At 42.4% G+C, this 9,499-nt stretch overlaps 1 pseudogene; it reads left to right on the top strand.

Moving 5' to 3' along the window:
- The first annotated feature begins 676 nt into the window (after window positions 1-676).
- On the top strand, window positions 677-7,705 carry LOC141997726 (olfactory receptor 5A1-like; annotated as a pseudogene).
- Window positions 7,706-9,499: the final 1,794 nt, after the last annotated feature.

The raw sequence follows: 9,499 nt of genomic DNA, 5'->3' as shown, positions 1-9,499 counted from the left end.
TTATTATTCACCACCATCATATACAGTCTATTTACTCCTTTTCCCCATTCCCAACCTGTGTCCATTTATTAGTGAAGTTTAAGTCTCGCTGGCTATGTTGCCTTCTTGTGGTAATTATATTTATTTGGCTCGGAGCTTCCAAGCACTGTAGGGGAGATGAAATGATTTGCTATTAGGGTGTCTAGCTCCTTAGGCTGTTTTGAAAATAGAGGCCTAAATCCACACCTTTTTTATGGACAGTTGCTGAGATTGGATGCTTAACCCCTGTGATAATCCAAGCCCCATTGCTCTCATTGTCACACTCTACAGAGCATTGCTTAAGGGCTGACCCAGCCCAGTGTTACCGGGAGCTCATGACAGAGAGTGAACTTCAGGAATCTTGTCCCAGGCAGACCAAAACAGCATTTAAACAGGTTTCAGTTCTCAAGAAATCAACTATTAGTCTTGGAGTCACCTTTGTTCCACTTCCACAGATAACCCTACACACCTGGAGTGGTTTCACTGCTCTAGGGAAAGGGTGCAAGGGTCACATCCATTGACACACTGGATTTCCTGAGATGCTGCATTCCAGACGCAGATAGACAGGCTAAGTAGCCAATTCCATACACTAGTAGGTAAACTAAGAAAACAGAAAGAGAAATCACAGGTCAGAATGATCTCACCATATGTATGATCCATGTTCAAAAGGCAGGTGAGTTGATTCATATTTTATTACTTGTAATCTTTCTGTTTCAATTTCAAAGGACCAGATGCTGCCCCACTTGTTTCGGGGTGGATATCTCTGCAAGGTCCCCTTGACTTCTGCCTGGATGCAGCAGTCTGCTCCCGCACAGTCAGTTACAGCACAGGGGCCATGGCTGGCAACCCAGCTACTTTCGCTCGCTCACCACAATGACAAACGAGATCAGTTGGTGCGTGTGTGTGTGTGTGTGTGTGTTTTAGGGGGTTGCAGGGCATTCTCTGGAGCAGGCACTTAGCTTTGGAATTTACTTTTCACAGAATCTGCCTGTGGTGACATTCACGTTCTAGCACAAGATCTTGTCCCTTGGGTGTTTGTCTGAGCTGATAAAGGGGAAAAGATTTAGTTTGTCTCTGGGAGGAATTCGGGGTTAAACATAGATTTGACATTGGACAGAACATTGTCTCCATTCTCAGTTCCACTAAAAATCAATGTCAAAATAGTCACTCGCTTCCAAGATGGCAGGAGAGATTCTCTTATGTGTGAGCAGCCTGATATTCAGACTTGCGGGACACTGAGTCAGAAGTGCCAGTGGGTCAGATTTTCAAAGGCACTTAAGTGATTTAAGCATAAAATTCCCTTTAACGTTCAGTCGTACCCCTCTTTTTTAAATCATGTCAGCGTGCCTAGAGTGTTTGCTGGGCACATTATTATGAATGTCTCTCAGTATTACATATGGTGGATTTTTTAAAAAGAAATAGCTTTTACACCATACTAAATCTTGAAGCTGAAAAAAGAGAAAGCTGCTGACTAAAATGTATCCACATGAGTCACCAATAAATCCTGGCTGAACGGACTTTGTAGGTTTGGGTAGTCTGGACATTTGTTAAACCCTCTGCAGATTTCCTGCATTTTAGTTGCTCAAATTTATTCATTCTCCTTTGACTTTCTTTCACATTCTCCTGGTGCCTGAGAGTGCTGTGTGCTGTAAGTCACTGACCATGATGTCTTGCAGTCTGAACATGTCCATACCATAGGGATCTCTCCAAGTGCTCCATTAACTGCTGGGATTGTCTTTGTTCCACTTTTCCATAAGTGCTCCCCTTCGAGGCAGAGTTCTTCATACTTCAGCATCTTCTCTCCTTGTTTCTTTTTTATGTTGCTGTCTGCTGGCATGGCAACATCAATGTACACAGGCTTGTTTTGTCTTCTTTTCTCGAACTATGTCATTCTCATTCTGTCTGTGACAATTGCCATATCCCATAACATCTTACCCTCTTCATTCACTTCACTGTGTCTATTCCTATATTCTCTCCCAGATAGGCTCTAGCAGCTGCTTAATACTTGTTCCACCATCTGTTCCTTTTTAAAACCCATTCTGTACTTCAAGGAGCAGTCCTGTCAATCATTCTTACTTCTTACAGAATTAAGATTTAAGGCTTTTTTTTTCTTGTCCACTCATAATGAGGCTTTCTGCTTCTCTTTTGAGGGATCCTTCTGTCATGAATAGGCTTGATCTCTCTCCGCCATTGTCTGTGCATTGATTTCTGTGTACATCTTTCCAGTCTTTTCTAGCAGTATCCTTTCTCCTTTCTTTCATGATTTCTTGGGCTAGGATGCAGCTCAATCATTGCTTGTTAACATGATCAGATCTTTATTCTGATTGACTCCTCACATATTTTGATATAATATTCTTCATTATCAAGTGCTTCCTCCACAGATAGCAGAATTTCCCCTTTGTCACATCATGGGATTTACATTTTGTCCATGCCTTGGTTGCTCGTCAATACTCTCAAAAAGAAAAGGAGTACTTGTGGCACCTTAGAGACTAACCAATTTATTTGAGCATGAGCTTTCATGAGCTACAGCTCACTTCATCGGATGCATACTGTGGAAGCTGCAGAAGACATTATATACACACAGAGACCGTGAAACAATACCTCCTCCCACCCCACTCTCCTGCTGGTAATAGCTTATCTAAAGTGATCATCAAGTTCGGCCATTTCCAGCACAAATCCAGGTTCTCACCCTCCACCCCCGCACACACAAACTCACTCTCCTGCTGGTAATAGCCCATCCAAAGTGACCACTCTCTTCACAATGTGTATGATGATCAAGGTGGGCCATTTCCTGCACAAATCCAGGTTCTCTCACCCCCCTCCAAAAACCACACACACAAACTCACTCTTGCTGGTAATAGCCTATCCAAAGTGACCACTCTCCTTACAACGTGCATGAAAATCAAGGTGGGCCATTTCCAGCACAAATCCAGGTTTTCTCACCACCCCACCCCCATACACACACAAACTCACTCTCCTGCTGGTAATAGCTCATCCAAAGTATCCACTCTCCCTATACATTATGGGAGAGTGGATATTTTGGATGAGCTATTACCAGCAGGAGAGTGAGTTTGTGTGTGCGGGGGTGGAGGGTGAGAACCTGGATTTGTGCTGGAAATGGCCGAACTTGATGATCACTTTAGATAAGCTATTACCAGCAGGAGAGTGGGGTGGGAGGAGGTATTGTTTCATGGTCTCTGTGTGTATATAATGTCTTCTGCAGCTTCCACAGTATGCATCCGATGAAGTGAGCTGTAGCTCACGAAAGCTTATGCTCAAATAAACTGGTTAGTCTCTAAGGTGCCACAAGTACTCCTTTTTCTTTTTGCGGATACAGACTAACACGGCTGTTACTCTGAAACCCGTCAATACTCTGACATCCAAGCAAGGCAGCTGTTGCTGATACATACATTTTTCTTCTCCTCTTGATTCCACTTGACTATTCCAGCCATCTTGTGTGCTGCTGGCGTCACCCGCATATTAATGGCTCAGATCAAATTCTTAAGACTGGAGTTTTGTCCATAGAGTAGTTCTTACACATCTGCAATATTCTTTCCTTGCTTTGTCTCTCAATTTCTTATGTTGTAGCGCTGACAGTTCCCTGATTCTAAGATATTTGTAGGGGTCGTGCTGAGATAGCATGGACAGTTCCTCCATTAACGTGTATGTCATCAGATTGTACCAGTCTGGCCATCTTTACAGATGCTGACACACAGTTAGCCAAGCCAATCAGTAGCTCTATATCTTCACCAAACTTTTCCACATATTATCCATCTTTGTAGCCCCTTTTCGTGACTGTTCATGGAGTTTCAGATTGCCCATGTCTAACAAATGGTTAACTGGTCATTGCTCTTTGCTGATCACCACAATTTATCATATCTCAACAAGATCTGTGCCAGTGGCACCATGGCTACCACAAACAGCACTGGTGCTAAGGCATATCCTTGAAAGATTTCTTTTAATTTAGAGCTCATCAATGAGTCCCTTCCAGTGAGAGTCAAGTGCTCCAGTTAAACATAGATTGCTGCAGAAAGGAAATGATCTTTGGATGAGCCTTGGGCATTTTCAGTGTCTCAGTGATCCATGATTGTGAGATGCTTTTGTATGCCTTGAAGGTAGTCTATCCACACAATCACTAACTTTTTCTTTGTTTGCAACTCATGTGATCCTCCTGTTCGGCCTGGGCTGGTTTTTGTCCCTTTCACATTTACTGTACTGTCTCTTTGCTCAGGAACCAGCATTCCATTGGTAACTGGCACTTTCCAGATTTTTTTTGCCAGAATTGTTAGACGTTTCCATATAGTGGGTAAACATATGGTCAGTCTATAATTCTTAGGATCACTGTGTCTGTCTTTCTTTTCTGTATGGGGAGAGTTGTCCCTGTCATCATCCACCCTGGAAATCCGTTCTTCAAACATTTTATGAAGTTTTTAAAATAAACAGGTTTCAGAGTAACAGCCGTGTTAGTCTGTATTCGCAAAAAGAAAAGGAGTACTTGTGGCACCTTAGACACTAACCAATTTATTTGAGCGTGAGCTACAGCTCACTTCATCGGATGCATACAGTATGCATACTGTATGCATCCGATGAAGTGAGCTGTAGCTCACGAAAGCTCATGCTCAAATAAATTGGTTAGTGTCTAAGGTGCCACAAGTACTCCTTTTTCTTTTTTTAAAATAAACAATCATGGAGTGTTTCTAAGACGTTTCATCCAGAATCCAAACATACCAGCTGGTCTGAGTTTTTTTTCCAATTTTTCATTCCTCTCAGTACCTCATTTCTTTCTTTTTCTTTCTTTCTTTCTTTGATCTTTCTGGTATTCCTCTGGGGTGTGATTTTTGTAATTTTTTCCTCTCATTTTTAATCCGGTTCACTGTCTGATTATGTTGCACAGTCTCAGACCAGATTTCTTTCCAGTAGTACTGAAACTATTCCACTTCATTTATTGGCTCTCTATTTTTGCCTATTCTGTTTTTAACATCCATCAGATCAAAGAATCTCCTTGGGTCTCTGGTGAAGAGACTGTTCTCTTGGTACTAATAACTTTGTGTTCAATATCTTTCAAGGCTATAACTCAGATGGATCAGTTTTCATTTACATTGTTCCTTGATGACTCTCTCATCCAGCTGCTATCTCCAAGGCCATTTGCTTCTCTTATCTCTTCGGATGGTTTTTCTCATGCATCCCGTAGGCTGATATAAAAGCTTACTCTTCTGCTTTAACCTTCATTGCCATGAAAGATGGCTCACATCCTCAGATGGCTTGATCTTACGCTGATGAGCTGCTACTGTTACTGTAGCATAAATTATATAATTCTACCGGCTATTGGTGGTTTTACTCCACAGTTTCCTTGAGTCCTTCATTAAGTGCTTGTGTTATCATCCAGTCTTTCCTGGTGTACAAATTTCATACTTGGCAACACTGGTCAATCCTCAATGTCTGTTATACTTTGCATGATCTCAATCAACAAATTATTCATATTTCCTGTACTTTCTTCAGGTGCTGTTTCATTCATATTTTTCCTCAATTTTTCTTCCTTTGCTGGTTTCTGTTTATCCTGTATCATTGCTTCTACCAAAATGTTTGCATGTAGTTCTACATGACTAACCTCCCTTTTCAGGTTTTCAATCTCCATTTGCATAAATTCTCCTCTTTGGAATAAAGCTCTCAGTTGTGCAGTGAGTCTATGCTCCTTCATTTCTTTCTCTGTGTTGTCATTTCTCTCCTTCCAGTGTTGGAGCATTTGTTTGCTTCAGCCTCTCTTCTGGTTTTGCAAAAGACAACCTCAGATCACTTTTTGGTTTATAAGATGAGTCCTTTTCACTCTCTCTTGTCGCTAATGATCTCTGGTTGTTTATTTGAACAGCTGAATGATACTTGGGCTTGCCTACCTCCACACAACTCACCCTGCTAGGGGAGGAGGCTGTCCTAGATAAGCTTGTCTGATTCCCCCCCCCACCCCTTTATGGCATTAATAATATTTATCAATTACCTGTATTCTCCATATTAGTTTGGGTTGACAGACTATACCCTGCTGGGTGCTAAACCAGAATTTCTAGGCCTTGGAGGTTTCTTCCACTTCCACTGCCTTCTCCTCGTCTTCTTTGTCTTTGTCTTCTTCTTCTAGAATCCTAGAGATGTTAATAGGAATCCATCCAATAAAATTCTACGATATCACATTCTGTATTTTTTGTAAAGTATTTATAGAATGGCCAGATCCCATGCTGGTGTGAATCATCCATAGCTCCATAGGTGTCAATGGGTCAAATCTTCAGCTGGTGTAAATCAGATGTAGCTCTGTTGAAGTTAGTGGGACAGATTAAAGAGATATTGGGTCAGAGAGAGACAGCAAGAGCATGAATGACTGTATATTCTGGTGGTTAGAGCACTCACCCTCCAATGCAGACGGCTGAGTATCCAGTGCCTCTGCTCCAAAGCCTCTTTTATTATTTAACCACAGTGGAGCAGCTTCAACAGGAGAGACTGGGACAGACTGACATAGGGGTCCCTCAATGTCACAGCTGAGCAGGGTTTTTGTGAGTACCAGTGGGGACTGATTCTGGGATTTAGGCACCTAAAATGGTAGGTAGGTGCCAAAGTCGTTCTGTGCAACTAGCCCATTTTGTCTTTTTACAGCACACATTTTATAGGATGTAGTCAGCCTCGGTTTACATTAATCCTTTTGGTCAGATGATTTCGACAGGCCATTTCAATTTACTTCTGTGTTAATTTCATTATTTTTTCCCTCAGTCTGACAGGTCAGATTTCCTGAGTTGGAATCAAACCAAAGTGACTACATTTATTCTCCTGGGACTTTCCAGTGACCCACAGATGCAGATTTTCCTATTCCTGGTGTTTATAGTTATTTACCTAATCACGCTTGTGGCGAACGTGGTGATCCTACTGATAAGGGCTGATCCTCACCTTCACACCCTTCCTGTCTCATTTATCCTTTGTCGATATCTGCTTTTCCTCAGCCATTGTCCCTAGGATGTTGGTGAATTTCCTAGCAGAGCACAAAATCGTTTCTTCTGATGGCTGCATTGTCCAGATAGTCTTCATTTTCCTGCCTACTGGTGCTGACATTTTTATTCTCTCAGTAATGGTGTATGACTGCTACACTGCCATCGGTGACCCATTGTGTTATATGGAGACCATTAGCAAAGGGATCTGTGTTCTGCTGGTAAGTGGGGCATGGGCAATAGGCTTCATAAATTCCCTGCTTAACAGAGGTTTAGCCCTCAGCTTGCACTTCTGTGGCCCCAATCAAATCAGCCATTTCAGCTGTGAGCTCCCTCCCCTATTGCATCTGTCCTGCACTGAGACCCTCACCAATCAAGTGGTGCTTCTCACTTCTGTTGTTATACTTGGATCAAGCTCCTTACTCTTCACCCTGATCTCCTACATTCACATCATCACCACCATCCTGAGGATACGCTCTGCGGAGGGCAGCTGTAAAGCCTTCTCCACCTGCAGCTCCCCCCTGATTGTGGTTGGTTTATGGTACCCGACAGGTTCTGTACAGTACACAAAACCCAGCTCAGTCTCCTCCATGGTTGTGGATGAAATGTTTTCCATCCAGTACAACATCTTGACCCCGATGTGAAATACCATCATCTACAGCCTGAAAATACAGATGAAAACAGCTGGGGGGAAATTACTGGGGAAATTCAAGTTTCTCAAGTAGTGTTGATCTTATTTAAAAAAAAATCAAAGAGCATAAAACTGTGGGTAACTTGCGTTTTGGAGATTCTCAGCTCAGGTATCTGACAGTTTGGGTCAAAGGCTCAGCTGGTGTAAATCGGTGTGGCTCTGTCAAGGTTCCTTCCCCACTCTGAACTCTAGGGTACAGATGTGAGGACCTGCATGAAAACCTCCTAAGCTTACTTTTACCAGCTTAGGTTAAAACTTCCCCAAGGTACAAACTATTTTACCCTTTGCCCTTGGACTTCCACTGCCACCACCAAACATTTATCTGGGTTTATTTTTATTAGGAAAGCATTGTTTGGAAACGTCTTTCCCCCCAAAATCCTCCCAACCCTTGCATCCCACTTCCTTGGGAAGGTTTGATTAAAAATCCTCACCAATTTGCATAGGTGACCACAGACCCAAACCCTTGGATCTTAAGAACAATGAAAAAAGCATTCAGTTCTTGAAAAGAAGAATTTTAATAGAAGTGATTCTTTTTATGGTTACTTCTTTGTTACTGTTACGTCTGTAAAATCAGGATGGTAAATACCTTACAGGGTAATTAGATTCAAAACACAGAGAATCCCTCTACGCAAAACCTTAAGTTACAAAAAGACACACAGACAGGAATATCCATTCTATTCAGCACAGCTTAATTTCTCAGCCATTTAAAGAAATCATAATCTAACGCATATCTAGCTAGATTACTTACTAAATTCTAAGACTCCATTCCTGTTCTGTCCCCGGCAAAAGCATCACACAGACAGACTCTTTGTTTTTCCCTCCACCCAGCTTTTGAAAGTATCTTGTCTCCTCATTGGTCATTTTGGTCAGGTGCCAGCAAGGTTATCCTAGCTTCTTAACCCTTTACAGGTGAGGATTTTTCCTCTGGCCAGGAGGGATTTTAAAGGGGTTTACCCTTCCCTTTATATTTATGACAGGCTCCATTGAACTCAGCAGGCCCATGGGGTAGAAGAGACGCTGCCCAGGCATCCTGGGAAAAACATAGGACATATGGCAGCACGTTTCCTGATAGGGCCAGGTATCAAGATGGAATGTGCTGTTGATTGATGTGCCCTACTGTGAGTTAGTGCCCTGCACCTTCCTTCATACAGGCATTCCGCACTATTCCAATCAGTGTCTCAGGCTTCCCATTGATGGCTATTCTTGATTTCACTGCCATATCCCCCTGTGCCCACTGCCTTCTAAGTGTTGCAAAAGCAACACTTAATAGTAGGCCAAGTGTCATGATAATTCATAGCAATATCGAATGTCCTGCTCAATGAAATATAGTCCATCATTTTGGCCACCACCCTTGCACTTCTCCTCCTTCTTTGACATGGCTAGAATTCTTTCAGCATTGTTCTGAAACGCGTGCAATTGTCAGCAGTTGCAGGGAGCAGCTCTTGCAATTTTTGAGTGCTTTTGTCCATATTATAAGTCCTTTCAATGTCAATAGTAAAATTTGGTATCTTCCAAACCAACTCGACCACTTGTTGTGGGATGGGGTAGTACACACTGGTCCGGGTATTCACAACAATTTGTTCCAGTGACCCATTTGTGCACCATAGTCCTGGTAACAGCTTATAGGTGCGTGCAGTTCGGTTATGTGCTGTTGTGTTTCTTCCCTCTAGTGTTACATTGCAGGAGTGTTACATGCATTCCCAGGAGAACACTCCATATCCCATACACATCACATTTAAGTGTTCCCCCTTTGCAATAGGCCACACATTTTGTTTCTCTGACACCATTGAGGTGGGCCATATCCATATATCCCCCCCTGAATACACAG

The sequence above is a fragment of the Natator depressus genome, chromosome 13, assembly GCF_965152275.1.
Source record: "Natator depressus isolate rNatDep1 chromosome 13, rNatDep2.hap1, whole genome shotgun sequence".
NCBI lineage: Eukaryota > Metazoa > Chordata > Testudines > Cheloniidae > Natator > Natator depressus.
This window is presented reverse-complemented; position numbering and strand designations above follow the sequence as displayed.